The 25805-nt window shown below is 43.9% G+C and overlaps 44 non-coding genes across 44 annotated transcripts; all 44 read left to right on the top strand.

The window, feature by feature from the left end:
• Nucleotides 1-10149: 10149 nt before the first annotated feature.
• On the top strand, nt 10150-10221 carry trnaq-cug (transfer RNA glutamine (anticodon CUG)). Its single transcript has one exon. It is a non-coding gene; the product is annotated as a tRNA-Gln (tRNA).
• An 852-nt stretch (nt 10222-11073) lies between these two features.
• Nucleotides 11074-11145, top strand: trnaq-uug (transfer RNA glutamine (anticodon UUG)). Its single transcript has one exon. It is a non-coding gene; the product is annotated as a tRNA-Gln (tRNA).
• An 84-nt stretch (nt 11146-11229) lies between these two features.
• Nucleotides 11230-11301, top strand: trnaq-cug (transfer RNA glutamine (anticodon CUG)). The gene has a single exon. It is a non-coding gene; the product is annotated as a tRNA-Gln (tRNA).
• Nucleotides 11302-11384: 83 nt separating this feature from the next.
• Nucleotides 11385-11457, top strand: trnaq-cug (transfer RNA glutamine (anticodon CUG)). The gene has a single exon. It is a non-coding gene; the product is annotated as a tRNA-Gln (tRNA).
• A 240-nt stretch (nt 11458-11697) lies between these two features.
• Nucleotides 11698-11769, top strand: trnaq-cug (transfer RNA glutamine (anticodon CUG)). Its single transcript has one exon. It is a non-coding gene; the product is annotated as a tRNA-Gln (tRNA).
• Nucleotides 11770-12165: 396 nt separating this feature from the next.
• On the top strand, nt 12166-12237 carry trnaq-uug (transfer RNA glutamine (anticodon UUG)). Its single transcript has one exon. It is a non-coding gene; the product is annotated as a tRNA-Gln (tRNA).
• Nucleotides 12238-12321: 84 nt separating this feature from the next.
• trnaq-cug (transfer RNA glutamine (anticodon CUG)) lies at nt 12322-12393 on the top strand. The gene has a single exon. It is a non-coding gene; the product is annotated as a tRNA-Gln (tRNA).
• Nucleotides 12394-12625: 232 nt separating this feature from the next.
• Nucleotides 12626-12697, top strand: trnaq-cug (transfer RNA glutamine (anticodon CUG)). Its single transcript has one exon. It is a non-coding gene; the product is annotated as a tRNA-Gln (tRNA).
• An 84-nt stretch (nt 12698-12781) lies between these two features.
• Nucleotides 12782-12853, top strand: trnaq-cug (transfer RNA glutamine (anticodon CUG)). Its single transcript has one exon. It is a non-coding gene; the product is annotated as a tRNA-Gln (tRNA).
• Nucleotides 12854-13107: 254 nt separating this feature from the next.
• On the top strand, nt 13108-13179 carry trnaq-cug (transfer RNA glutamine (anticodon CUG)). The gene has a single exon. It is a non-coding gene; the product is annotated as a tRNA-Gln (tRNA).
• Nucleotides 13180-13263: 84 nt separating this feature from the next.
• On the top strand, nt 13264-13335 carry trnaq-cug (transfer RNA glutamine (anticodon CUG)). Its single transcript has one exon. It is a non-coding gene; the product is annotated as a tRNA-Gln (tRNA).
• Nucleotides 13336-13419: 84 nt separating this feature from the next.
• Nucleotides 13420-13491, top strand: trnaq-cug (transfer RNA glutamine (anticodon CUG)). The gene has a single exon. It is a non-coding gene; the product is annotated as a tRNA-Gln (tRNA).
• Nucleotides 13492-13575: 84 nt separating this feature from the next.
• trnaq-cug (transfer RNA glutamine (anticodon CUG)) lies at nt 13576-13647 on the top strand. The gene has a single exon. It is a non-coding gene; the product is annotated as a tRNA-Gln (tRNA).
• Nucleotides 13648-14035: 388 nt separating this feature from the next.
• trnaq-cug (transfer RNA glutamine (anticodon CUG)) lies at nt 14036-14107 on the top strand. Its single transcript has one exon. It is a non-coding gene; the product is annotated as a tRNA-Gln (tRNA).
• Nucleotides 14108-14191: 84 nt separating this feature from the next.
• On the top strand, nt 14192-14263 carry trnaq-cug (transfer RNA glutamine (anticodon CUG)). The gene has a single exon. It is a non-coding gene; the product is annotated as a tRNA-Gln (tRNA).
• Nucleotides 14264-14347: 84 nt separating this feature from the next.
• On the top strand, nt 14348-14419 carry trnaq-cug (transfer RNA glutamine (anticodon CUG)). Its single transcript has one exon. It is a non-coding gene; the product is annotated as a tRNA-Gln (tRNA).
• An 84-nt stretch (nt 14420-14503) lies between these two features.
• Nucleotides 14504-14575, top strand: trnaq-cug (transfer RNA glutamine (anticodon CUG)). Its single transcript has one exon. It is a non-coding gene; the product is annotated as a tRNA-Gln (tRNA).
• A 388-nt stretch (nt 14576-14963) lies between these two features.
• Nucleotides 14964-15035, top strand: trnaq-cug (transfer RNA glutamine (anticodon CUG)). The gene has a single exon. It is a non-coding gene; the product is annotated as a tRNA-Gln (tRNA).
• Nucleotides 15036-15431: 396 nt separating this feature from the next.
• On the top strand, nt 15432-15503 carry trnaq-uug (transfer RNA glutamine (anticodon UUG)). The gene has a single exon. It is a non-coding gene; the product is annotated as a tRNA-Gln (tRNA).
• An 84-nt stretch (nt 15504-15587) lies between these two features.
• Nucleotides 15588-15659, top strand: trnaq-cug (transfer RNA glutamine (anticodon CUG)). Its single transcript has one exon. It is a non-coding gene; the product is annotated as a tRNA-Gln (tRNA).
• A 232-nt stretch (nt 15660-15891) lies between these two features.
• trnaq-uug (transfer RNA glutamine (anticodon UUG)) lies at nt 15892-15963 on the top strand. Its single transcript has one exon. It is a non-coding gene; the product is annotated as a tRNA-Gln (tRNA).
• Nucleotides 15964-16047: 84 nt separating this feature from the next.
• On the top strand, nt 16048-16119 carry trnaq-cug (transfer RNA glutamine (anticodon CUG)). The gene has a single exon. It is a non-coding gene; the product is annotated as a tRNA-Gln (tRNA).
• Nucleotides 16120-16203: 84 nt separating this feature from the next.
• trnaq-cug (transfer RNA glutamine (anticodon CUG)) lies at nt 16204-16275 on the top strand. Its single transcript has one exon. It is a non-coding gene; the product is annotated as a tRNA-Gln (tRNA).
• Nucleotides 16276-16520: 245 nt separating this feature from the next.
• trnaq-cug (transfer RNA glutamine (anticodon CUG)) lies at nt 16521-16592 on the top strand. The gene has a single exon. It is a non-coding gene; the product is annotated as a tRNA-Gln (tRNA).
• Nucleotides 16593-16676: 84 nt separating this feature from the next.
• Nucleotides 16677-16748, top strand: trnaq-cug (transfer RNA glutamine (anticodon CUG)). The gene has a single exon. It is a non-coding gene; the product is annotated as a tRNA-Gln (tRNA).
• Nucleotides 16749-16832: 84 nt separating this feature from the next.
• trnaq-cug (transfer RNA glutamine (anticodon CUG)) lies at nt 16833-16904 on the top strand. Its single transcript has one exon. It is a non-coding gene; the product is annotated as a tRNA-Gln (tRNA).
• An 84-nt stretch (nt 16905-16988) lies between these two features.
• Nucleotides 16989-17060, top strand: trnaq-cug (transfer RNA glutamine (anticodon CUG)). Its single transcript has one exon. It is a non-coding gene; the product is annotated as a tRNA-Gln (tRNA).
• Nucleotides 17061-17288: 228 nt separating this feature from the next.
• On the top strand, nt 17289-17360 carry trnaq-cug (transfer RNA glutamine (anticodon CUG)). Its single transcript has one exon. It is a non-coding gene; the product is annotated as a tRNA-Gln (tRNA).
• An 84-nt stretch (nt 17361-17444) lies between these two features.
• On the top strand, nt 17445-17516 carry trnaq-cug (transfer RNA glutamine (anticodon CUG)). Its single transcript has one exon. It is a non-coding gene; the product is annotated as a tRNA-Gln (tRNA).
• Nucleotides 17517-17751: 235 nt separating this feature from the next.
• On the top strand, nt 17752-17823 carry trnaq-cug (transfer RNA glutamine (anticodon CUG)). The gene has a single exon. It is a non-coding gene; the product is annotated as a tRNA-Gln (tRNA).
• Nucleotides 17824-17907: 84 nt separating this feature from the next.
• Nucleotides 17908-17979, top strand: trnaq-cug (transfer RNA glutamine (anticodon CUG)). The gene has a single exon. It is a non-coding gene; the product is annotated as a tRNA-Gln (tRNA).
• An 84-nt stretch (nt 17980-18063) lies between these two features.
• trnaq-cug (transfer RNA glutamine (anticodon CUG)) lies at nt 18064-18135 on the top strand. The gene has a single exon. It is a non-coding gene; the product is annotated as a tRNA-Gln (tRNA).
• An 84-nt stretch (nt 18136-18219) lies between these two features.
• Nucleotides 18220-18291, top strand: trnaq-uug (transfer RNA glutamine (anticodon UUG)). Its single transcript has one exon. It is a non-coding gene; the product is annotated as a tRNA-Gln (tRNA).
• Nucleotides 18292-18374: 83 nt separating this feature from the next.
• On the top strand, nt 18375-18447 carry trnaq-cug (transfer RNA glutamine (anticodon CUG)). Its single transcript has one exon. It is a non-coding gene; the product is annotated as a tRNA-Gln (tRNA).
• A 388-nt stretch (nt 18448-18835) lies between these two features.
• Nucleotides 18836-18907, top strand: trnaq-cug (transfer RNA glutamine (anticodon CUG)). Its single transcript has one exon. It is a non-coding gene; the product is annotated as a tRNA-Gln (tRNA).
• An 84-nt stretch (nt 18908-18991) lies between these two features.
• On the top strand, nt 18992-19063 carry trnaq-cug (transfer RNA glutamine (anticodon CUG)). Its single transcript has one exon. It is a non-coding gene; the product is annotated as a tRNA-Gln (tRNA).
• Nucleotides 19064-19303: 240 nt separating this feature from the next.
• On the top strand, nt 19304-19375 carry trnaq-cug (transfer RNA glutamine (anticodon CUG)). The gene has a single exon. It is a non-coding gene; the product is annotated as a tRNA-Gln (tRNA).
• Nucleotides 19376-19615: 240 nt separating this feature from the next.
• trnaq-uug (transfer RNA glutamine (anticodon UUG)) lies at nt 19616-19687 on the top strand. The gene has a single exon. It is a non-coding gene; the product is annotated as a tRNA-Gln (tRNA).
• An 84-nt stretch (nt 19688-19771) lies between these two features.
• trnaq-uug (transfer RNA glutamine (anticodon UUG)) lies at nt 19772-19843 on the top strand. Its single transcript has one exon. It is a non-coding gene; the product is annotated as a tRNA-Gln (tRNA).
• An 84-nt stretch (nt 19844-19927) lies between these two features.
• Nucleotides 19928-19999, top strand: trnaq-cug (transfer RNA glutamine (anticodon CUG)). Its single transcript has one exon. It is a non-coding gene; the product is annotated as a tRNA-Gln (tRNA).
• An 84-nt stretch (nt 20000-20083) lies between these two features.
• On the top strand, nt 20084-20155 carry trnaq-cug (transfer RNA glutamine (anticodon CUG)). The gene has a single exon. It is a non-coding gene; the product is annotated as a tRNA-Gln (tRNA).
• A 315-nt stretch (nt 20156-20470) lies between these two features.
• On the top strand, nt 20471-20542 carry trnaq-uug (transfer RNA glutamine (anticodon UUG)). The gene has a single exon. It is a non-coding gene; the product is annotated as a tRNA-Gln (tRNA).
• Nucleotides 20543-20947: 405 nt separating this feature from the next.
• On the top strand, nt 20948-21019 carry trnaq-cug (transfer RNA glutamine (anticodon CUG)). The gene has a single exon. It is a non-coding gene; the product is annotated as a tRNA-Gln (tRNA).
• A 234-nt stretch (nt 21020-21253) lies between these two features.
• On the top strand, nt 21254-21326 carry trnaq-uug (transfer RNA glutamine (anticodon UUG)). Its single transcript has one exon. It is a non-coding gene; the product is annotated as a tRNA-Gln (tRNA).
• The last annotated feature ends 4479 nt before the right edge of the window (nt 21327-25805 follow it).

Genomic DNA, 25805 nt, shown 5'->3' with positions numbered 1-25805 from the left:
ATACATCTCAAAGACATTTGATGACCCCCTGCTGGGTATGAAACCAACAATGCAATTTACATTTATAGCCAATAATGAGAGCCCCCCCCAAAACGTAACTTGTGCTGCTTTTGTATGTTGCCCAGTCATTAACATTCCATTCAACTGTAGGTGGTGATAATTGTGTGCAAATGGCTGCATTTTTCAATGCTTAATTTGGGCGCATGGCACATGACTGTTGTGCGCAGGCAGATAAGGGGGAACCCTACATGCACGGAGCACCATATATGGTAAATAAACAGTAAACAGTTATCTGGAGTAAGCATGCTACAAAAATAAATGAATGAGCACAGGAAGACCCAGTCGGGCAGGAAGTAGCAGCTGCTGCCATGGTAACAAAGTGAAACCCGAAGCAGTGAGAAATACGCTTTGCTGGGCGCTCTTGACGTCACTTCTAGTAGCACTGACTCAAAGGCAGCAGCTGCGCGGCACACAAAGCTTCGCGGATGCGCACACACACACACAAACACGCGCACAATAATGACGAGAGACACAACAAAAAAAAAATTGTGCCTGCATTGTCCTTTCAACAAAATCATTGTGGCGGAAAATCCCCATATGTTCAGCAAGCACTAAGGAGGACAAAGCGCAAATGACAGCATTAAGAAAATCAGAGTGTATTTGTAAGACGTGTGACTGATGAATATGCAAACGCTCATTGCTTTAATGCCAAATTACCAATATGGAGCATTTCTGGATCTCATACAACCGAGAGGTGCATGCGTGTTGTATTGTTTCTATATACAATGATTTAGAATCTGCAGTGCAAATCATCAAGGGTCATGAAGTAGGAAACAATTCGACATGCTCCACTTATTAGATGCTAACACTATCAGTGTATTCTGGTCCATTGCTTGAAAGGGTCTCTGGATCTTGGCCCAGTCGAGATGACTGTGTCTTGGATGAAGAAACTCAGTGTGGGGAGGCGATCACCGTCACATACACAACACAGAAAATATTTATGTAATATTTCCTTGAAAATAAGTCATGCATAAACATCACAGGACAGATATATGAATATTTTTCTCTTAAATGAGCACATTCCCCTGTCCATTAAATAAATGTTTCCCGATTGTTTGCCATGGGGAAATCAAACTAGGGAATGCCTGTGACAAATTGTGGCTGCCTTCTAAGGTTCCATTGTGTGGTTATTATTACAGTCATTTGACAATAGTATGGCCCAAACCAATTAGAACCCCCATCCGGATGAGGTGTCCACACCGGGATGGGGGGACAGGACGGGTGGGGGGGCGACAAAGGGGGTCACCTCTTTACAGAAATATCTCAGTCACATATTTAGGTCATGGCTCAAATGCAAGACGCCCGCGGGGCCGAAGCGTTTAAACGCGACCTTGCAATTATCTCAACCGAGTGCCGGCAATTGGATGCAGCTGATCCATTTACATCCACCAATGACGCTTCTACTTTGTGCCAACTGGAGTGGCTTCCTTTCTTCCTTTTTTTTTTTCTTTGACGCCAATTATCAGCACCTGTCAAAAAAGAGTAAAACGTGTCCAAGAGGAGGAGTCCCTCAAGATTTGGCTCATCACTCTGTCTCATTAAAAACGCATGTCAAGGCGATTTGAGTTTTGTAATTAGAGAGTGTTAGAATTGGGCAAATATGTTCTTTAGCGCTACAAACTGTGACACAGTGGTTAATGTATGCCTCACTATTCTGAAGCTCAGGGTTTGAATCTTGGTTCTCCCCACATTCCAAAAACATGAGTTAGGTTCATTGATGTTTGACCCAAAGTACAACCATTATAAGGACACGCACTCCAGAAAATAGGTGCGTGGCTAAAATGTAATTTTACATCCTAGTCGACATTAACGTTTGTCCCATCACATATCACATTTTTATTGAACATGCCGAAGGAAAAAAAGGTTGCCCCGCTCTGCTTTACATAAAACTGACGGAAGAAGGTTTGTGTCAAGGCTAAACCGGTAGACGACAATCCTATTTACATTGGGAGTAAGGGGTAGGGTGACCCCAGTGTGTGTCAAGTGTGTATGCGGGGGGATTATTGTATATAAGGCACGTGCAAGAGGGAGGGATGTTCCGGCAGGCGTGTGCTTGTATGCAAATCTATGCTAATCTATGTCATGCTGGCGGTCCACCCAAAGACAAACACATGCCCTCATGCGGGTGGTTTCAGCCCTGTAATCATGTTGGACCTATTTGCCTCCCCGTCATCATCCCCCAGTTACTTTGTGATCCCGACAGCAAAGGGACAGGTGCCACTGCCTCCTGGCTAAGTAGCGTCTTAATAAGCCCTCCAAAGGCCTTACTTAATAGATGGGAAAAAAAAAAAAAGTACAATGCACATATCTGTATATATTATGAGCATTTGTAGGTTTTATGCCTGCAATTATTGTATAATTCTCACTTGTACAAAAAAATATATTTATATTTATATATATATATATATATATTATTTAAAAAATATATATATTTATTTTTTAACTGTCTTTGAAGTTTTCTAACGAGCTACGCTAGCTTCTTGGCCGCCATATTCCGACCATGACCACGATCAGGCAAATGATCCATCTGCCATGTTATAAATTAGAGCCGTTTAATGCATGACATCTGAACTACTTTTCAAGCACGACAGAACTAATTTTTGAGGCATTGTGCAAATTCACACCAAAATATGATGAGTTTTTGCTGAACAACATGGCCGTAGTATAATATCGATAGAGTCGGGTTCCTGCTATGCGGCCCTGCCTTGCCCCCCTCCCCACTAAACAGTGAGGGGGTGATGATCAATAAGGAATTTTGCGCGTTCGATCGCCTGCCGCTGTGGAGGTCGTTCTGGTGTCTGTTTCCCAGAATGTGTGTGTGTCTGTCTCCATCTGTGTGTGTCTGTGTAAGGGATGTGAGGGGGATTTAACGAGAGGGGTGGGGGGGCCAAGTGTTTTTTAGCTCACTGGCACGGTTGTGACGAGCCCCCCCAGCATGAGGAGGTCGAGGTGGGTTGGGGGGGTATCGTAGAAAGGCTTTCCTTTGCGCCATCGATCCCGACGTGTCAATTAGATGCCCTCAAATAAATGTGGCCCCCACCCTGGCCGGCTGGCGGTACACCAAGCCTCCCGTGTAAGCGACACCCGCTCGCTGGCCCCCGTGTCACTCAAGCCGGGGCGATAGTGGAGGGCCGTTGAACTGAGCGGCGGCTTTTCCGCTACGCAGATTGGCTTTCACATTGACCATGACCTTTGCCCCCCCCCCCCCAGCAGCCAGACAATATGTGACCACAGACACCATCGCCACCACCAAGCACATTTTTCGTCGTGAATATTCAATGAATGTCTGAGGTTATGGATACTTTGACTCCTTTTTGCTCCGCAACAAAAAATAAATAAATCTCTGAAACTTTTAGAGAACGTTCAAGAGATTTTGTTATGCTTACATTGTGTGTCATGGCTTAGTAGAAGAGTGGTCGTCTCCCAAACCAGAGTTTGTGGGTTTGATCCCCGGCCATTGTGACCATGTCGAGGTGTCCTTGAGCAACATACTCAACTGCCAGTTGCAGATGTTGAGACGTCGCCGCACAGCGAACGCGGTAACGACAAATAGCGGTGTATATGAAGAACAAAGCAGGCAGGAAGTCAAATTGTTCGCTTTGGAGTGGTGGCGTGGAGCGCCCCACGTTGGCCCTATCTATTGAAGAGGAGCTACTGGACATATCAAAGTATGAGTCAGTAGGTAACGATACATATCTACACCCCAGACCCGAAATGTGTCATGATTTACAAATAATCATTCTCTAAATATTATTTATACAAAATTTTGTTTGACAATATTTAAATAGTCTTCAAGTAAATGAATGTGACGACCAAAGCGAGTTGTGGGCCCCCCTACTGGCCAGCTGCTTCTGTTGTGGGCAACATACGGTTGGCTGGCTTGAATTGACTGAGCATTCATATAAATAAGGCTTTGTAATATTTGTTGACTAAAAAAAGCAGTTTTTACCTCTAAAAAATGGTACATTCATTGACTAATTTTCTTATTAATTTACCTCCATAAATAGTTCACCTATTTATATTATTATATGAAAACACTTTTTTGCCTAGACTAAATTATTTTTGTGTATTTTATAAAATATTTGCAAATTATAATAAAATTTATTCTAAATATTAAATTTAAAACATGATTGTTTCCATATTTTACATAAACATTTGAACAAAACCTGCCCATTTTCCAAATTAAATGTGCCAGTATATTCATCTCCTGGCTCATTCTTTGCATAGCGCACGTTTCTGATTGCAGAAAACGCAGCTTGCCTCAATGTGGTTGTACAAACCAACACAAAAACAACTTCTTTTCACACTTTTGTTCACCTTGGTAGAGGTCTTCGTTCCGGATTTGACCACAGTTCAGTGAAGCTAATTACTGCCGCTGACAGAGCAAACCATCACACCCTTTAATACTCTTTACAATGCTCCACTCTGTCTGAGCACTCATGCATGGACATAAATAGACATTAGGAGATAAGATGATAAAAATGACCATACAAGGGACAAGGCTGAGGTAAAGCCTCTTGAAGATAACAGCACAAAGAGCCCCCCACTCCTCTCTTCACAATCAGTAACCTGCTTGCCCCCAGGGGCTGACTGGGGGTGATAAACCTGTATTTCTTCCGTCTTCCCCCCATCCGCTCCACCGCCTCCTGTCTAAAGGCAGCTCTTTGCACCTTCTCCCTAATGCGCCCTCCCTCCAAAACCCCTCCCATTAGGCCCTCAGCCCCCACCTCCCACCTCGGCGATGATCAGTTGGATTTACTGTGCTCTCGTCCGCACTTCTCAGCCGGTCACACACGCCCTCCGGGTTGATCCAGGTCGAATTCAATTTGTAAGATATTATGTATTGATCCCTCCCAACCCCGCCTGCAACATACGCCATATACCACCACCCTCATTGACCCTTCGCGCACCATTCCTTGGATCATCATCATCATCATCACGGCAGACATGTAGCAGTCTGAGCCAGTATTAAGGTTGTTGGCCCGAGGCCGCTTGTGGGTGACCCTTTGTCACACCTGCTACCAAACATCCTCTACACACACTTGGGTGCATCTTGACTTGGAAAAACAAAATAAACAGTAGAGTGCAGAGCCCCACAAAGGGTGAACAACAACCATCACTTTCGTCAATTTTGATATTTGGCGTCTTTCTAATTATATACGTGTATTTTGTGACATTGAATATTCTGCCACGTTGACAGAAATTGAAAAATAATATTGAATGGAATTAGAAATGGAACCTGTACATTTTTTGACGATATGCAACAAACATTTAAAGACTGTGTGGTACGATATTAATCTCCATAATTATTAGTTCTACTACAACTAGTCCTCATAGCATAAAGAAAATACAAATATGAAGATAAAAATGATTCCCTCATAGTACTGATGAAGAAAAATACAAAAATATACACAACATGGCAAAACAAAGCAAACAGAAATGTATAAAATGCTACTATTCAGCTAAAGTGAGACATTCTGGAAAATAGTATCTCTGACAATGGGCATGGGCACATAACTGGTTTGATGGTTTACCTTGGTTTTAAAAAGTCAAAGCTTCAATTGCAACTAAAACTGTCTGTCACCGTTAATTAGTTGCTCTTTTGATTTGTTTTTTGGATTACTTGCTAGCAGCTGCAAAATGAAAGGCTGCTCGCCTCTGAAATAATTTCGAGGAGCGAGACACTTTTTTTTCTCCTTCTCGGCTGTGCAGATAGCGGAGGGGTGAACAGTTACAGGGAGAGGAAGGACAGAGGGAGACAACTGAGAGCCAGCATACTTCCCTATGCCTTTTTGTGACCCCACACAAAAATAAATAATAAAAAAATATAAATGATAATAATTTGAATGTAAGTGGCGCGGTAAGCTTCACTAATTCATCCACAGCGCCATAAAAAATTATACCAAAAATTACAAAATACATATGTGGACTGTACTATACATATTGTGCTAATATTGCTTGCGGCATATGGTGGGCGGCTGTGTCTCACGGGCTTATATCACAGAAATTGATTTTTTGCCAATGTGAAAGCCTCCCGGAATTTTGTATTTGCCACATGTGCAACTGCGATTCAAAATTTCAATATCCACAATACCAAGGGGCGAGACTCGGCCCCTTGTGAAATGTTGCGACAGAACCCCGCACACTGCAAGAGTGTTGTGCGGCAGCCGTATGAGAACTTCCAGTAACCAGCACGCTCCTTCATTTAGCTCAGCCAACAGGCCCTAAATCTCTCAAATCAATAGTTGCTCCCTCCTCTCCATCAAATCCGTAGGTAAATAATTCAAGTGAGACAGTTAAAACCTCTTTGGAATTTAAATTGCTTTAAAAAAAAAAAAAAATCTGCATTGTGATTCGAATGTTGAATTCACAGACGCAGCATCCATGGGTATGAACTCAAGGGAACAAGGGGTGGGGGGGGTGGCGTTCTTGTCGATAAAATTGCACCTTGAAATCAATGCATGCTCGGACGGGATGAAAAGCTTTCCTGACTTTTTATATTAACGTCAAATTCACATGGAGCTCTTCGCAAGATCAACCAACGAAAGAAACCCGGCATGGAAAATATGAAAATATCCACATTGTGAGAAAGAAAACGATAATACGAGCGAGTGACACGCGCACACACACGCAGATGAGCAGAGGTCCTGCATGGCCGCCACAGATAAGAGAAATAAGGTCACATGCTAACAGGGGAGAATAAGGTGAGCGATGGCCATGACATTTCACAAACTAGGCTAATTCCCCTGAAAATGTCGAAAGGGTACGCTGCGCATTATTGCAGAGCGCCACTCAAATCATCTCACTTTCGTAGTTTCTTCTCAACTGGGCTTTTCCTTTTTTTTTCCTTTTTTTTTTTTTACCGCCAACCGTTGGTGTGTAAGCAATGATTGTAAGAATTGAATATAGATTGTTTTAGAGTTTGCATTCTGATCAATTGTACATTTACTCTTTAAATATGCAGATAATATGAGAAAAAAATGGGGGGAAAAAATCATGGGGGTGGCCATCCTGTAGCGCTGTCCCAGTCATTACTGTGTTTCTATACATTACAATATTATTTAATACGAATTTAAAAAGAGCAAAAAATAGTATATATTTTTTCTTATTAAATGCAAATAACAAAAAATATATATATTTTTAGGGAGGCCAAGAACGGATTACCGTATTTTAACGACCATAAGACGGATGGTCTCATAAGGAATAGAAGTCATTATTTTTTCAAGGCACCACTGCACTCTTTTTTTCTCTCGCGTGGCCCCTGAAAGACCCCGGGAATGAAATGAAGGTATAAACGGGGACACTGATGGAGACGAAGCGGCAAATGGAAAACAAAAAGTCGCTCTTCCTCTTCCTCTGCCGTCGCCCCCGCAGCCTCCCCGAGCACAGTTGTCTGCACGGCTCGGCTGTTTTCCCTGACAGGCTGCGAGAGCCATGAAACAGGAGGGCACCTGGGACCGGGGCCACACTGACAAGTGGCGCCCCCACATTGCACCGACTCGCACGAACAATCTCTTCACTATTTCAAATATTTCCATCCCTCAGGCTTCCTCCAGTTTTGCCTTTTAAGCACCCCTTTTTTCCTTCATTTGTTTCATTTTCTTTTGCCTTACTACTCGCAGATGCCCTGGAGTAGCCCTATTCAAGTGTCACATCTGCATATTTGTAGCTGTACTGCCTCAATGAGCAAGAGGGAAGCGAGGAGAAAAAACTAACAATTTGGACTGGGACTTATGAGGCGCTTGTTTTTTTGCTCCAGATGAGGAAAAGGGACTTTTCACACTCTCTCTTCCCATCTGCAGTGTTCCTCCTATGGATGGGCGGAGCCTAAAAGCGTGGGGCGTTTTATCTGGAGGCTGGGAGCCGAGGTAGCGATGGGGACAAGCTCGACTCAAAAAGCCCTGGAGGGAGGCAGCTTGTGTGCAGTAAATAAACAGCCCACTCTCTCGCTGCACTTCCCTTTATGTCGCTAGAAGTCCCTCAAGGATGGCTTCATATTACCGCAACCCTCCCTATTATTTTTTTTTTCTTGTTGTCCCTTTGCAATCGCATGCCATGCAATCACCATCATCCTTCCGCAACAAAACTTCCTCCTGATGAATGGAATGATAGAAATCACATCTTTTCTCATCTTGTTTCAGCAATAATGAACATTGTGGGATCTTCCTGTGGGAGAAGACTTTAAATGAAAAGAAAGAGGGAACACCCCCACTGTGGGAAGAAGACTCAATAAGTGTCTGATATTTTTTTTCCCCAATTCATATACAGTACAAGGTCGAACATAATGAAATTGGTGATTCAGATTTCTCAACAACTTTTTAGCATAGGGAGTTACCAGAAGTGGTTGACGTCTGCTTCGCTCGGTTCATATTGCTTGATCTCTGTTGGCTTTCTGGGTACGCCACCCACACCACTAACACAGATTCCATGGTGTAATGTTGTGGATGCTGTCTCTGTGAAGCGAAATTCTTAAATACTTTTGTCATTTACTGGGAACCTATATACTCTCGTGTAGGGGTTATCAGGGTTTAATGGCGTAATTTTAAGCACAACAACATCACACAGTAACAAACCACAGGCTTCACTGAGACTTGAACGCGGGTCGCAGGATTCAGAGTCCAGCGCACTCACCTTTACACCACGTAGGGCTGGGCGATATGACCTCAAATCAATATCGCGATAAATTGAGCAATTTCACCCCGATAATGATAAATGCACGATAAATTCCCCCCATGGGCCAAAATCAAAATAAATGCTGGAAATGCATATTAACTGTTTTTTTTATTGACCAACTGGATTACTTTCAATGAAAAATAAAAGTACAACAATCATTTGTATAAACATTTCAAATAGCTTGCTTTGCATGACTTGAACAATGTCACAAAGAACAGGAGAAAAAGGGTACCTCTTGCAAAATCCTTTTCTCCAAATAGATTGCGCCAAGATGCAAGCATGCCGTGTGCAAAGACCTCGATTTGTGTAAAGGTCTCTTGTAAACAATATAAATCATGCCAAATAAAAAAAATGCTAAATAAAATGAAAACAAAATGTCAATGGAAGCCAAATAAACAAGTGTGCATCATCGGGAAAAGGTGCCGTCTTGAGTACTCTGGTGCGCAGTCGCCACTTGTCGTCTATGTAATGCACAGTCAGGCTCAATCAGGGATCCATGTTGCGACTCAGCCACAAGTCGGATGTGGATGCAAAATGCTTGACATGTCTAAGCTCCCGTCCCGATGTTGTCCATATCGGGAAGTATGGTTTGCGACAAATATTTTCGTACCTCTTGTCGGCTACTTTCAAGAGGTGTTTAAATCCCGTGTGCTCCACTGTAGCCAGAGGAGCTATATCTTTAGCTATGTGCTAAGCTATCACATCCACCTCTGAGACGCTCTCTCGTGTGGCATGTCACTTGTCGAACCTTACTTCTCACTTTGAACTTTCAGCATGGCGTGGTTGTGTTGTGGGTAGTGAAAAAGAAAAGGTTGAACGCGCTGTTTTTGGTGCTCACAGCGCACTTTGTAGTTCGTGTTCTTTTGCTCAAACATCGTCTTTATGGAACCCAAAACATTTCCAATCAACTGATGTCGAATTTCTCTTTGGGACTAGCGCAACAGTCACTGACGGTGTAGTGTTGCACTCGCCTGAGTTGTGTGCGGACAGAGTGGGTTCAGTTCCCACTCAGTGACGGTGTCTATGCCTGCCCTGTGACTGACTGGCAACCAATTCAGGGTGTAGTGCGCCTTTCGCCCGTAGTCAGCTGGGATAGGCTCCAGCACCCTTCCGCGACCCTGTATAAGATAAGCGGTGTGGATAATGACATGACTAGCGCAACAGGAACAACTTCAACTAACGTTACTTTGTCTTCAGCCATGTCAGCCGCTTCTTGATTCGAATCGCCAGCTACGACCGCGTCGTCTGCTTTCGTTCTTGTTCAGATGGGTGGAGTCACGTGACTAGACGCACTGTAGCCGTCTTAAAGGGGCATGAACATTGGTGGGACCTCTAAAGTCTTATTACTCAATAATTGGTTCAGGCCCATTTGTGCACATCTACAAACTCGTATTACCCTCCTTCACTCAATGGGCGGGTTCCATGGTGTAATGGTGAGCACTCTGGGCTCTGAATCCAGTGATCCGAGTTCAAGTCTCGGTGGGACCTCTTAAGTCTTATTACTCAACCATTGGTTCAGGCCCGTTTGTGCACTCCTACAAAATTCTATTTCCCTCCTCCACTCAATGTGATGGTTACATGGTGTAATGGTGAGCACTCTGAATCCAGTGATCTGAGTTCAAATCTCAGTGGGACCTCTAAAGTCTTATCTCTCAACATTTGATTTAGGCCCGTGCTTCCACCTTCAAAATCGTGCTACTCTCCTAGACAGCATGTGAAGATTCTGTGGTGTTATGGTGAGCACTCTGGACTTTAATCCAGTGATCTGATTTAAAGTCTCGGAGCGACCTCCAGTGTCTTTTTCCCCAACTATTGGTTCAGGCCCGTTTGTGCAAACCTACAAAAACGTATTACCCTCCTTCACTCTATGTGAGGGTTCCATCGTGTCATGGTAAGCACTCTGGACTCGGAAGCCAGTAATCCGATTTCAAATCTCAGTGGGCTGAATCGTTTTTTTTCACCACAATTTTTTCAGGCCCGTTTGTGCACACCTACAAAAACGTATTACACTTCGACAGAGCATGTGCGGGTTCCATGGTGTAATGGTTATCACTCTGGTCTCTGAATCCAGTAATCTGAGTTCAAGTCTCGGTGGCACCTAATAGTTTTTATTTCTCAACAATTTGTTCAGGCCTCTTTGTGTAGCACTACAAAAACGTATTGCCTTCCCATTTTATGTGTTATGGTTCCATGGTGTAATGGTGAGCACTCTGCACTTTGAATCCAGTGATACGAATTCAAGTCTCGGTGGGACCTGTAAGGCAGTTTTTCGCAACTATTGGTTCTGGCCCGTTTGTGCAGTATTACAAAAATGTATAACCCTCCTAGACTTCATGTGAGGGTTCCATGGTGTAACGGTTAGCACTCTCGACTTTGAATCCAGTGATCCGAGTTCAAGTCTCGGTGGGACCTCTGCAGTCTTATTACTCAACAATTTTTTCAGGCCCGTTGGCGCACACCTACAAAAACGTAGTATACTCCTTTACTCCGCGAGAGGGTTCCATGGTGTAATGGTTAGCACTCTGGACTCTGAATCCAGTAATCCGAGTTCAAGTCTCGGTGGGACCCATAAGGTCGATTTTTGCAACTATTGGCTCTGGGCCGTTTGTGCACACTTACAAAAACACATTACCCTCCTAGTCTACATGTGCGGGTTCCATGGTGTAATGGTGAGCACTCTGGTCTCTGAATCCAGTGATCCGAGTTCAATTCTCGGTGGGCCCTAATAGTTTTTATTTCTCAACAATTTGTTCAGGCCCGTTTGTGCACACCTACAAAAACGTATTACACTTCGACAGAGCATGTGTGGGTTCCATGGTGTAACGGTTATCACTCTGGTCTCTGAATCCAGTAATCTGAGTTCAAGTCTCGGTGGCACCTAATAGTTTTTATTTCTCAACAATTTGTTCAGGCCTCTTTGTGTAGCACTACAAAAACGTATTACCCTCCCACCGTGCGTGTGGCGGTTCCATGGTGTAATGGTTAGCACTCTGGACTCTGAATCCAGTAATCCGAGTTCAAGTCTCGGTGGGACCTAATAGTTTTTATTTCTCAACAATTTGTTCAGGCCCGTTTGTGCACACCTACAAAAACGTATTACACTTCGACAGAGCATGTGTGGGTTCCATGGTGTAACGGTTATCACTCTGGTCTCTGAATCCAGTAATCTGAGTTCAAGTCTCGGTGGCACCTAATAGTTTTTATTTCTCAACAATTTGTTCAGGCCTCTTTGTGTAGCACTACAAAAACGTATTACCTTCCCATTTTATGTGTTATGGTTCCATGGTGTAATGGTGAGCACTCTGCACTTTGAATCCAGTGATACGAGTTCAAGTCTCGGTGGGACCTGTAAACCACTTTTTCGCAACTATTGGTTCTGGCCCGTTTGTGCAGGCTTACAAAAATGTATAACCCTCCTAGACTTCATGTGAGGGTTCCATGGTGTAACGGTTAGCACTCTGGACTTTGAATCCAGTGATCCGAGTTCAAGTCTCGGTGGGACCTCTGCAGTCTTATTACTCAACAATTTTTTCAGGCCCGTTGGCGCACACCTACAAAAACGTAGTATACTCCTTTACTCCGCGAGAGGGTTCCATGGTGTAATGGTTAGCACTCTGGACTCTGAATCCAGTAATCCGAGTTCAAGTCTCGGTGGGACCCATAAGGTCGATTTTTGCAACTATTGGCTCTGGCCCGTTTGTGCACACTTACAAAAACATATTACCCTCCTAGTCTACATGTGCGGGTGTAATGGTGAGCACTCTGGTCTCTGAATCCAGTGATCCGAGTTCAAGTCTCGGTGGGACCTAATAGTTTTTATTTCTCAACAATTTGTTCAGGCCTGTTTGTGTAGCCCTACAAAAACGTATTACCCTCCCACCGTGCGTGTGGCGGTTCCATGGTGTAATGGTTAGCACTCTGGACTCTGAATCCAGTAATCTGAGTTCAAGTCTCGGTGGGACCTAATAGTTTTTATTTCTCAACAATTTGTTCAGGCCCGTTTGTGCACACCTACAAAAACGTATTACACTTCGATAGAGCATGTGTGGGTTTCATGGTGTAATGGTTAGCACTCTGGACTCTGAATCCAGTGATCCGAGTTCAAGTCTCGGTGGGACCTCTAAAGTCTCTCGACATTTGATTTAGGCCCGTGCTTCCATCTACAAAATCGTGCTTCCCTCCTAGACAGCATGTCAAGGTTCTGTGCTGTTATGGTGAGCACTCTGGACTTTAATCCTGTGATCTGAGTTAAAGTCTTGGTGGGACCTCCAGTGTCATCCCTCCGCCCCCCCCCCCCCCCCCCCCCCAACTATTGGTTCAGGCCCGTTTGTGCAAACCTACAAAAACGTATTACCCTCCTTCACTCAATGTGAGGGTTCCATGGTGTAATGGTTAGCACTCTGGACTCTGAATCCAGTAATCTGAGTTCAAGTCTCGGTGGGACCTAATAGTTTTTATTTCTCAACAATTTGTTCAGGCCCGTTTGTGCACACCTACAAAAACGTATTACACTTCGACAGAGCATGTGTGGGTTCCATGGTGTAATGGTTAGCACTCTGGACTCTGAATCCAGTAATCTGAGTTCAAGACTCGGTGGGACCTAATAGTTTTTATTTCTCAACAATTTGTTCAGGCCCGTTTGTGCACACCTACAAAAACGTATTACACTTCTATAGAGCATGTGTGGGTTTCATGGTGTAATGGTTAGCACTCTGGACTCTGAATCCAGTGATCCGAGTTCAAGTCTCGGTGGGACCTCTGCAGTCTTATTACTCAACAATTTTTTCAGGCCCGTTGGCGCACACCTACAAAAACGTAGTATACTCCTTTACTCCGCGAGAGGGTTCCATGGTGTAATGGTTAGCACTCTGGACTCTGAATCCAGTAATCCGAGTTCAAGTCTCGGTGGGACCCATAAGGTGGATTTTTGCAACTATTGGCTCTGGCCCGTTTGTGCACACTTACAAAAACATATTACCCTCCTAGTCTACATGTGCGGGTGTAATGGTGAGCACTCTGGTCTCTGAATCCAGTGATCCGAGTTCAAGTCTCGGTGGGACCTAATAGTTTTTATTTCTCAACAATTTGTTCAGGCCCGTTTGTGCACACCTACAAAAACGTATTACACTTCGACAGAGCATGTGTGGGTTCCATGGTGTAACGGTTATCACTCTGGTCTCTGAATCCAGTAATCTGAGTTCAAGTCTCGGTGGCACCTAATAGTTTTTATTTCTCAACAATTTGTTCAGGCCTCTTTGTGTAGCACTACAAAAACGTATTACCCTCCCACTGTGCGTGTGGCGGTTCCATGGTGTAATGGTTCGCACTCTGGACTCTGAATCCAGTAATCCGAGTTCAAGTCTCGGTGGGACCTAATAGTTTTTATTTCTCAACAATTTGTTCAGGCCCGTTTGTGCACACCTACAAAAACGTATTACACTTCGACAGAGCATGTGAGGGTTCCATGGTGTAATGGTTAGCACTCTGGACTCTGAATCCAGTAATCTGAGTTCAAGTCTCGGTGGGACCTAATAGTTTTTATTTCTCAACAATTTGTTCAGGCCCGTTTGTGCACACCTACAAAAACGTATTACACTTCGATAGAGCATGTGTGGGTTTCATGGTGTAATGGTTAGCACTCTGGACTCTGAATCCAGTGATCCGAGTTCAAGTCTCGGTGGGACCTCTGCAGTCTTATTACTCAACAATTTTTTCAGGCCCGTTGGCGCACACCTACAAAAACGTAGTATACTCCTTTACTCCGCGAGAGGGTTCCATGGTGTAATGGTTAGCACTCTGGACTCTGAATCCAGTAATCCGAGTTCAAGTCTCGGTGGGACCCATAAGGTGGATTTTTGCAACTATTGGCTCTGGCCCGTTTGTGCACACTTACAAAAACATATTACCCTCCTAGTCTACATGTGCGGGTGTAATGGTGAGCACTCTGGTCTCTGAATCCAGTGATCCGAGTTCAAGTCTCGGTGGGACCTAATAGTTTTTATTTCTCAACAATTTGTTCAGGCCCGTTTGTGCACACCTACAATAACGTATTACACTTCGACAGAGAATGTGTGGGTTCCATGGTGTAACGGTTATCACTCTGGTCTCTGAATCCAGTAATCTGAGTTCAAGTCTCGGTGGCACCTAATAGTTTTTATTTCTCAACAATTTGTTCAGGCCTCTTTGTGTAGCACTACAAAAACGTATTACCCTCCCACCGTGCGTGTGGCGGTTCCATGGTGTAATGGTTAGCACTCTGGACTCTGAATCCAGTAATCCGAGTTCAAGTCTCGGTGGGACCTAATAGTTTTTATTTCTCAACAATTTGTTCAGGCCCGTTTGTGCACACCTACAAAAACGTATTACACTTCGACAGAGTATGTGTGGGTTCCATGGTGTAACGGTTATCACTCTGGTCTCTGAATCCAGTAATCTGAGTTCAAGTCTCGGTGGCACCTAATAGTTTTTATTTCTCAACAATTTGTTCAGGCCTCTTTGTGTAGCACTACAAAAACGTATTACCTTCCCATTTTATGTGTTATGGTTCCATGGTGTAATGGTGAGCACTCTGCACTTTGAATCCAGTGATACGAGTTCAAGTCTCGGTGGGACCTGTAAACCAGTTTTTCGCAACTATTGGTTCTGGCCCGTTTGTGCAGGCTTACAAAAATGTATAACCCTCCTAGACTTCATGTGAGGGTTCCATGGTGTAACGGTTAGCACTCTGGACTTTGAATCCAGTGATCCGAGTTCAAGTCTCGGTGGGACCTCTGCAGTCTTATTACTCAACAATTTTTTCAGGCCCGTTGGCGCACACCTACAAAAACGTAGTATACTCCTTTACTCCGCGAGAGGGTTCCATGGTGTAATGGTTAGCACTCTGGACTCTGAATCCAGTAATCCGAGTTCAAGTCTCGGTGGGACCCATAAGGTGGATTTTTGCAACTATTGGCTCTGGCCCGTTTGTGCACACTTACAAAAACATATTACCCTCCTAGTCTACATGTGCGGGTGTAATGGTGAGCACTCTGGTCTCTGAATCCAGTGATCCGAGTTCAAGTCTCGGTGGGACCTAATAGTTTTTATTTCTCAACAATTTGTTCAGGCCTGTTTGTGTAGCCCTACAAAAACGTATTACCCTCCCACCGTGCGTGTGGCGGTTCCATGGTGTAATGGTTAGCACTCTGGACTTTGAATCCAGTAATCCGAGTTCAAGTCTCGGTGGGACCTAATAGTTTTTATTTCACAACAATTTGTTCAGGCCCGTTTGTGCACACCTACAAAAACGTATTACACTTCGACAGAGTATGTGTGGGTTCCATGGTGTAATGGTTAGCACTCTGGACTCTGAATCCAGTAATCTGAGTTCAAGTCTCGGTGGGACCTAATAGTTTTTATTTCTCAACAATTTGTTCAGGCCCGTTTGTGCACACCTACAAAAACGTATTACACTTCGATCGAGCATGTGTGGGTTTCATGGTGTAATGGTTAGCACTCTGGACTCTGAATCCAGTGATCCGAGTTCAAGTCTCGGTGGGACCTCTAAAGTCTCTCGACATTTGATTTAGGCCCGTGCTTCCATCTACAAAATCGTGCTTCCCTCCTAGACAGCATGTCAAGGTTCTGTGCTGTTATGGTGAGCACTCTGGACTTTAATCCTGTGATCTGAGTTAAAGTCTTGGTGGGACCTCCAGTGTCATCCCTCCGCCCCCCCCCCCCCCCCAATTGGTTCAGGCCCGTTTGTGCAAACCTACAAAAACGTATTACCCTCCTTCACTCAATGTGAGGGTTCCATGGTGTAATGGTTAGCACTCTGGACTCTGAATCCAGTAATCTGAGTTCAAGTCTCGGTGGGACCTAATAGTTTTTATTTCTCAACAATTTGTTCAGGCCCGTTTGTGCACACCTACAAAAACGTATTACACTTCGACAGAGCATGTGTGGGTTCCATGGTGTAATGGTTAGCACTCTGGACTCTGAATCCAGTAATCTGAGTTCAAGTCTCGGTGGGACCTAATAGTTTTTATTTCTCAACAATTTGTTCAGGCCCGTTTGTGCACACCTACAAAAACGTATTACACTTCGATAGAGCATGTGTGGGTTTCATGGTGTAATGGTTAGCACTCTGGACTCTGAATCCAGTGATCCGAGTTCAAGTCTCGGTGGGACCTCTGCAGTCTTATTACTCAACAATTTTTTCAGGCCCGTTGGCGCACACCTACAAAAACGTAGCATACTCCTTTACCCCGCGAGAGGGTTCCATGGTGTAATGGTTAGCACTCTGGACTCTGAATCCAGTAATCCGAGTTCAAGTCTCGGTGGGACCCATAAGGTGGATTTTTGCAACTATTGGCTCTGGCCCGTTTGTGCACACTTACAAAAACATATTACCCTCCTAGTCTACATGTGCGGGTGTAATGGTGAGCACTCTGGTCTCTGAATCCAGTGATCCGAGTTCAAGTTTCGGTGGGACCTAATAGTTTTTCTCAACAATTTGTTCAGGCCTGTTTGTGTAGCCCTACAAAAACGTATTACCCTCCCACCGTGCTTGTGGCGGTTACATGGTGTAATGGTTAGCACTCTGGACTCTGAATCCAGTAATCTGAGTTCAAGTCTCGGTGGGACCTAATAGTTTTTATTTCTCAACAATTTGTTCAGGCCCGTTTGTGCACACCTACAAAAACGTATTACATTTCGATAGAACATGTGTGGGTTTCATGGTGTAATGGTTAGCACTCTGGACTCTGAATCCAGTGATCCGAGTTCAAGTCTCGGTGGGACCTCTAAAGTCTCTCGACATTTGATTTAGGCCCGTGCTTCCATCTACAAAATCGTGCTTCCCTCCTAGACAGCATGTCAAGGTTCTGTGCTGTTATGGTGAGCACTCTGGACTTTAATCCTGTGATCTGAGTTAAAGTCTTGGTGGGACCTCCAGTGTCTCCCCCCCCCCCCCCAATTGGTTCAGGCCCGTTTGTGCAAACCTACAAAAACGTATTACCCTCCTTCACTCGATGTGAGGGTTCCATGGTGTAATGGTTAGCACTCTTGACTCTGAATCCAGTAATCTGAGTTCAAGTCTCGGTGGGACCTAATAGTTTTTATTTCTCAACAATTTGTTCAGGCCCGTTTGTGCACACCTACAAAAACGTATTACACTTCGACAGAGCATGTGTGGGTTTCATGGTGTAATGGTTAGCACTCTGGACTCTGAATCCAGTAATCCGAGTTCAAGTCTCGGTGGGACCTCTAAAACCTTATTTCTCAACAATTGAGTCAGGCCCGTTTGCGCACACCTACAAAAACGTAGTAAACTCCTTTACCCCGTGAAAGGGTTCCATGGTGTAATGGTTATCACTCTGGTCTCTGAATCCAGTAATCCGAGTTCAAGTCTCGGTGGGACCTAATAGTTCTTATTGCTCCACAATTTGTTCAGGCCTGTTTGTGTAGCCCTACAAAAACGTATTAACCTCCCATGCTGCTTGTGATGTTCCCATGGTGTAATGGTGAGCACTCTGGACTTTGAATCCAGCGATCCGAGTTCAAGTCTCGGTGGGACCTCTACAGTCTTATTACTCAACTATTGGTTCAGGCTCGTTTGTGCACTCCTACAAAATTGTATTACCCTCCTAGACAACATATGTGGATTCCATGGTGTAATGGTGAGCACGCTGGACTCTGAATCCAGTAATCCGAGTTCAAGTCTCGGTGGGACCTCTAAAGTCTCTCAACATTTGATTTAGGCCCGTGCGTCCACCTACAAAATCGTGCTACCCTCCTAGACAGCACGTGAAGGTACTGTGCTGTTATGGTGAGCACTCTGGACTTTAATCCTGTGATCTGAGTTAAATTCTTGGTGGGACCTCCAGTGTCTTTTTCCCCAACTATTGGTTCAGGCCCGTTTGTGCAAACCTACAAAAACATATTACCCTCCTTCACTCTATGTGAGGGTTCCAAGGTGTAATGGTTAGCACTCTGGACTCTGAATCCAGTCATCTGACTTCAAGTCTCTGTGGGACCTACTAGTTTTTGTTTCTCAACAATTTGTTCAGGCCTGTTTGTGTAGCACTACAAAAACGTATTACCCTCCTATGCAATAACTGCGGGTTCCATGGTGTAATGGTGTGCCCTCTGGACTCTGAATCCAGTGATCCGAGTTCAAGTCTCGGTGGGACCTCTACAGTCTTACTCTTCAACAATTGGTTCAGGCCCGTTTGTGCACACCTACAAAAACGTATTACACTTCAACATTGCATGTGTGGGTTCCATGGTGTAATGGTTAGCACTCTGGACTCTGAATCCAGTAATCTGAGTTCAAGTCTCGGTGGGACCTACTAGTTTTTATTTCTCAACAATTTGTTCAGGCCTGTTTGTGTCGCCCTACAAAAACGTATTACCCCCTCATACCATATGTAATTGTTCCATGGTGTAATTGTGAGCACTCTGGACATTGAGTCCTGTGATCCGAGTTCAAATCTCCGTGGGACCTCTAAGGTCTTATTACTCAACGATTAGGTCAGGCCCGTTTGTGCACATCTACAAAATTGTATTACCCTCCTTCACTCGATGGGCGGGTTCCATGGTGTAATGGCGAGCACTCTGGCCTCTGAATCCAGTGATCCGAGTTCAAGTCTCGGTGGGACCTAATAGTTTTTATTTCTCAACAATTTTTTCAGGCCCGTTTGTGCACACCTACAAAAATGTATTACACTTCGACAGAGAATGTGAGGGTTCCATGGTGTAATGGTTAGCACTCTGAATTCTGAATCCAGTAATCCGATCTCAAGTCTCGGTGAGACCTAATAGTTTTTATTGCTCAACAATTTGTTCAGGCCTGTTCGTGTAGCCCTACAAAAACGTATTACCCTCCCCTGCTGCTTGTGATGGTTCCATGGTGTAATGGTGAGCACTCTGGACTTTGGGTCCAGCGATCCGAGTTCAAGTCTTGGTGGGACCTCTGAAACCTTATTTCTCTACAATTGATTCAGGCCCGTTTGCGCACACCTACAAAAACGTAGTACACTCCTTTACTCCGTGAGAGGGTTCCATGGTGTAATGGTTAGCACTCTGGACTTTGAATCCAGTAATCCGAGTTCAAGTCTCGGTGGGACCTCTAAAACTTAATTTCTCAACAATTGATTCTGGCCTGTTTGCGCACACCGACAAAAATGTAGTACACTCCTTTACCCTGTGAGAGGGTTCCATGGTGTAATGGTTAGCACTCTGGACTCTGAATCCAATAATCCGAGTTCAAGTCTCGGTGGGACCTCTGAAACCGTATTTATCAACAATTGATTCAGGTCCGTTTGCGCACACCTACAAAAACGTAGTACACTCCTTTAAACCGTGAGAGGGTTCCATGGTGTAATGGTTAGCGCTCTGGACTCTGAATCCAGTAATCCGAGTTCAAGTCTCGGTGGGACCTCTAAAACCTTATTTCTCAACAATTGATTCAGGCCCGTTTGCGCTCACCTACTAAAACGTAGTACCCTCCTCTAAAGTCTCTCAACATTTGATTTAGGCACGTGCTTCCATCTTCAAAATCGTGCTTCCCTCCTAGACAGCATGTGGAGGTTCTGTGCTATTATGGTGAGCACTCTGGACTTTAATCCTGTGATCTGAGTCAAAGTCTTGGTGGGACCTCCAGTGTCCCCCCCCCCCCCCCCCCCCCCCAACTATTGGTTCAGGCCCGTTTGTGCAAACCTACAAAAACGTATTACCCTCCCGCGCTGTTTGTCATGGTTCCATGGTGTAATGGTGAGCACTCTGGACTTTGAATCCAGTGATCCGAGTTCAAGTCTCGGTGGGACCTCTAAAGTCTCTCGACGTTTGATTTAGGCCCCTGCTTCCATCTACAAAATCCTGCTTCCCTCCTAGACAGCATGTGAAGGTTCTGTGCTGTTATGGTGAGCACTCTGGACTTTAATCCTGTGATCTGAGTTAAAGTCTTGGTGGGACCTCCAGTGTCTTCCCCCCCCCCCCCCCCCCCCCCCCAACTATTGGTTCAGGCCCGTTTGTGCAAACCTACAAAAACGTATTACCCTCCTTCACTCGATGTGAGGGTTCCATGGTGTAATGGTTAGCACTCTGGACTCAGAATCCAGTAATCGAAATTCAAGTCTTGGTGGGACCTAATAGTTTTTATTTCTCAACAATTTGTTCAGGCCTGTTTGTGTAGCCCTACAAAAATGTATTACCCTCCCACGGAGCGTGTGACGGTTCCATGGTGTAATGGTTAGCATTCTGGACTCTGAATCCAGTAATCCGAGTTCAAGTCTCGGTGGGACCTAAAAGTCTTTATTTCTCTTTGTTCAGGCCTGTTTGAGTAGCACTACAAAAACGTATTACCTTCCCATGCTTTCCGTGATGGTCCCATGGTGTAATGGCGAGCACTCTGGGCTTTGGATCCAGTGATCTGAGTTCCAGTCTCGGTGGGACCTCTAAAGTATTATTTCTCGACAATTGATTCTAGCCCGTTTGCGCACACTTACAAAAAAGTAGTACCCTCCTTTACTCGGTGTGAGGATTCCATGGTGTAATGGTGAGCACTCTGGGCTTTGAATCCAGTAATCCGAGTTCAAGTCTCGGTGGGACCTCAACAGTCAAATTACTCAACCGATTTTTCAGGCCCGTTTGTGCACACCCACAAAAACGCAATTCCCTCCTTCACTTCATGTGATGGTTCCATGGTGTAATGGTTAGCACTCTGGCCTTTGAATCCGTTGATCAGAATTCAAGTCTCCGTGGACCTAACAGTTTTGATTTCTCAACAAATTGTTCAGGCCTGTTTGCGTAGCCCTACAAAAACGTATTACCATCCCACCCGGTATGTGAAGTTTCCATGGTTTAATGGTGAGCACTCCGCACTCTGAATCCAGTGATCTGAGTTCAATTCTTGGTGGGACCTCAAAAGTCTATTTTCTCAACAATTGATTCCGTCCCGTTAGTGCAGCCCTACTAAATCATATTACCCTCCAATTTTCCATGTGAGGGTTCCGATTCCTTGCATGACCCTCCAGCCCAGATGGCATTGCAGATAGAAGGACAAGATAGTTGCACCACAGGAAAGGATTAATTCTGTCTGGCAAGCAACTCCATCATGTCAAGATAAGTCTTGATAAAAAGACCCAACCTCAGGAAATTGCACCTACACTAGTTGCACCAAGTTCTCCATTGTGTCGAAGATTTCGTTCCACCCGGTGTAAGCACACGGCGCTTCCACTCCTCTGACCAACTGTTGTGTTTACGCAACCCCGTACATCCATTAGCGTAATGAGACAAAGGTGTGGCAAGTAAAGATACAAGGCCAAGTATTTCCTGTCAGCATCTCAACTTAATACAAACGCACTCGCACACACACACACACCCACACACACCCCCACATGCTTTTAGGTACACTCACAAAGATAACAAAGACTTTAAAATGTTTCATTGTACAAAACCATACACCGAAGTTACGCAAATAGTGGCTGTGGGCGTTTATTTATTCAACTGCAAATGGAGGGAGGGCAGGGAGACTATTTGGGGGAAGCCTCTATTTGTACAAACACAATGTTACCGCTAAATTACAATTAATGTCAAGCAAAAGTGAAGTTCAAAACAAAAGATGTTTCGAAAGGCAGATAAACAGCAAGACTAGACTGGGAATTAAAAAAAAAAAAAGTCACATGGCTACCTGAAACATAACTCACATTATATTAAGGAGTGACCACGTCTACAAGAAAATTGATCGTTACACAAAATAAAAGTTCATCTTTGAGTCTGCAAATTGCTCCCATGTCACAATTTGGTCAATTTGAAATGTAACATTATTTTTAACAAACCAGTTGGCACATGTTAGTTTTATTTTTACACATTGCTGACAAATCTTGAAATGTGTTGAAAATGGCTTGTTCTCTTCTAGGATGTAATAATAATGGTTGCCCCAAACACAAATCAATGACATAAATCAGATTGAAATAAAAAACAACAAATAAAAACAATCAAGTTCTGACAGTAACTGCTATTCTTTTTGTACTGAATCCTAAAATGAATCTGGAGCCAGTGCAAAAGCACAAATTTCAGACGTTGCTGAAAGATATTCCCGAGTGTTTACTTTGTGGTATCAAGGAAAGCCTGGAAGGAAAGCTGACATTAATTTGTGATGAATCAGAGGCGCTTTAAATGGTGGCAGGTGTGCCGACTCCCATCTCACATGAATTTGAACGTGATTGGCTTATTCTGAACACAGCCACATCCCAGTTATGAGAGGATGTGCTCACGTTTGTAACATCATGTCTCAGTTGTTGAGTTTGACGTGAACATTTGATTTGAGTTGAGTTGAACAGGTTAAAGCTCACATTCATTTGGGTGGGAATTATTATTTTTTTTTTTTTGGGCAATGGGACTCCAGTGCATCCGCCACCCTTGTGAGGATAAGCGGTTCATGGATGGATTTATTGTATCTTGATGTAATTTTTTTTAATTTATTTTTTTTTTTTTTAGATTGCAACACCCTGACTTTTGAACAGGGATTTGTAAACTTGTTATATTGACTGAAAATGACATCACTGAAACTTAGCTGAATGGAAAAGTATCCCCTTGCTAACACAGAATAACAGTGCAGTTTGTGTTGTGGTAGGCCGATGCTAACAAGTCAGATGGCACACAGTGCGGAGCAGTACCCCGAGGAATGGGCGGCGCCACGGGAAATGGAGCTGGACAAGCACGGCATTGCTAAAACAATAACGACTTCCACTAATTGTGTTTCCTATGGCCGATGTGAGCGCGTTGACATTTGGCTGTTGTATTTGTATGTCAAAGGATGAGCTAATTAATTTGGAAATTGACCTCATGCAGACGCCTCCGGTAGCGGCCACTCCCCCCTCATTAGCAGTCTGGTGGTGGAAACGCAAACTCGCACGCCGCCGTCATCTTCTGAGTAACTCTCGCGTGTCACACGATTCATAACGGGAAGGTTTTTTTTTTTTTTTTTCTGTGAAAATGGGGAACTTTGTCAAAAGGTTTCCCACCCACACTGTGTTTCTCATCCCCCTTCTTGGCCTCTGTCACACAAGCAGCTTCACAAAGAGCATGTGAAAACAAACACACACTAAGACACTGCAAAGTTGCAAGCCATGTCACTGTGCAGTATTCATAAATGTGTGTTTCTTTGTGTCATGACTCGTGATGAGCAGCACCACTGGGCCACTTCTGGACTCTTCACAAAGTATTCACTTCTGTGACATACTGTATCATCTGCTATTTTTGACACAGGAAGTATTGGATTTAATCTCCTTTATATCAGACTAACAAAAATGTCAGCCACATCGGAATAGTCACAAGATAAATTTCAGCGGGTCAACATGCTGTTATGTAACTTGAGAATTCATTGAAAACTACTACATGCCATTGAGTGAACAATTACAAGTCATCAAAGTTTGTCTAGCTGCAGTTTTCTTGCCTGGAAATTTAGATTAAAAAGAAAAAAAAAAGCCTCCGACTGTGGCCAAGATACACTTCAACATCCCGTGGTGCAAACAAACAAAGACTTTTCCACATTAGGAATTTCGAAGATGTGAACAAATGTTTGTGTATGTGCTCCAAGCCAATCTAATTGGAGCGCTGCGTGTCAATTTAGCAATGTTATCTAAATGTCACGAGGAAAGGGGAAACGTTGGTTTTGGACAGGTGTCAAAGAAACCTGATCCGAATAAAATGGAAAATTTGGAGTTTAGCGTTCCACACACTGCTATGTTGATGTTTCGGATTAGTATGCAGACAATGACTGAGCCATGGAACACTAACAAAACTGCTTCCAGCAGCCAGCCAGTCACCCTAAAACAGCTTGAAAAACTATATTGAGACCATGACTTTTTTGTTGATTAAAGAAAAACACCACACCATCTGAACCGAATCTTTTGCTTGTTTTACGGCGATAAACACATTTGAGAAAATTATTGTCCAATGAAAAATTTACAAAATCTTAATTTATTTAAACTCTAGCATTTCCCCTACTCATGAAACTGGGGGAAAAAATATAACATTAAAAAAATCTTTTACATTTTACATAGATCTAGAAGGCTTTACATGATTTTTATTTTTGTTTTTTTGTTTTCTAGCTTCAAGAATTTGTGCTAAAATGGAACTGTTCATAATTGTGTTCATCTTGACAAAGGCTCCATTTCCAGCTGGAGAAAAAAAAGCCCCAAAGCATGATGCTATCACCATCATCTTTTGGTGATGATCAGTGTTGTATGCGCGTCAAACATGCAGTACTTTTGGGGATTTTTGCTCAAAGCGTTCTATCATAGTTACATCGGACAATAACACATTTTGTCGATTTAAAAATAGATATTTTTTTCTTTATTCCTCTCAAGCTTCTCCACACTCCATGAAGTCCCCTGGCGGCCCCCCGAGGGAGGCTGCAAAACTGCTCAGTGAATTGATTACATATTAAAATAACCTTAACGTGGGCTTGAGCAAGAATAAAATGCAGAACATGTCGTGACTTGAATGAGACGCTTTTTAGGAAACCGTCATTGAGTTGATTTTGAAAGCGGATGTTCCAAAAGCAGAAGTTCAACTCCAAGGAGAAAAGAAGGGATCTTGTGTCTGTTCTTAACATTTTAATGAGCCTCCCAGCTCAGCTGTCCTGTTTACCTCACCAAAACTCACGCACACACACGTGCGCGCGCACAAACATGTCAGGATCATTAATTAAAAGCACAAACAATTTAAGGAAGCCGACTCCTCCCGCGTTCAGAAGGCAGGGCCACTCGGTGGAGGAATGTTTTGTTTGGTGGCACTCATGAAAATCATTTAACTTGTACCTTTATCCTGATCCAATCTTAATTGTGGCTCGCTTTAGAGGCAATTCATCATCGTCCTCATGACTGGGGTGGTGCAAGATGTGCTTGTTGTTGGGAAACATTTTGGAGCACAGTGAGCGCACACGCACACACACGCACACACGCACACACTAACACACATTACTTCAGTCTCAGTGTTTGCAAACTTTTTGGTCCAAATGAGGAACATTTTTTTTTCTGAGTACATCCTCATACTCCTCGTTCCAATTAAATATAACGAAATGC

This window comes from Idiotropiscis lumnitzeri, chromosome 13, assembly GCF_059441095.1.
Source record: "Idiotropiscis lumnitzeri isolate Australia: NSW breed Sydney's pygmy pipehorse chromosome 13, RoL_Ilum_1.0, whole genome shotgun sequence".
Taxonomy (NCBI): domain Eukaryota; kingdom Metazoa; phylum Chordata; class Actinopteri; order Syngnathiformes; family Syngnathidae; genus Idiotropiscis; species Idiotropiscis lumnitzeri.
Note: the sequence above shows the minus strand (reverse complement) of the source record. Positions and strands in the feature narration are given on the sequence as shown.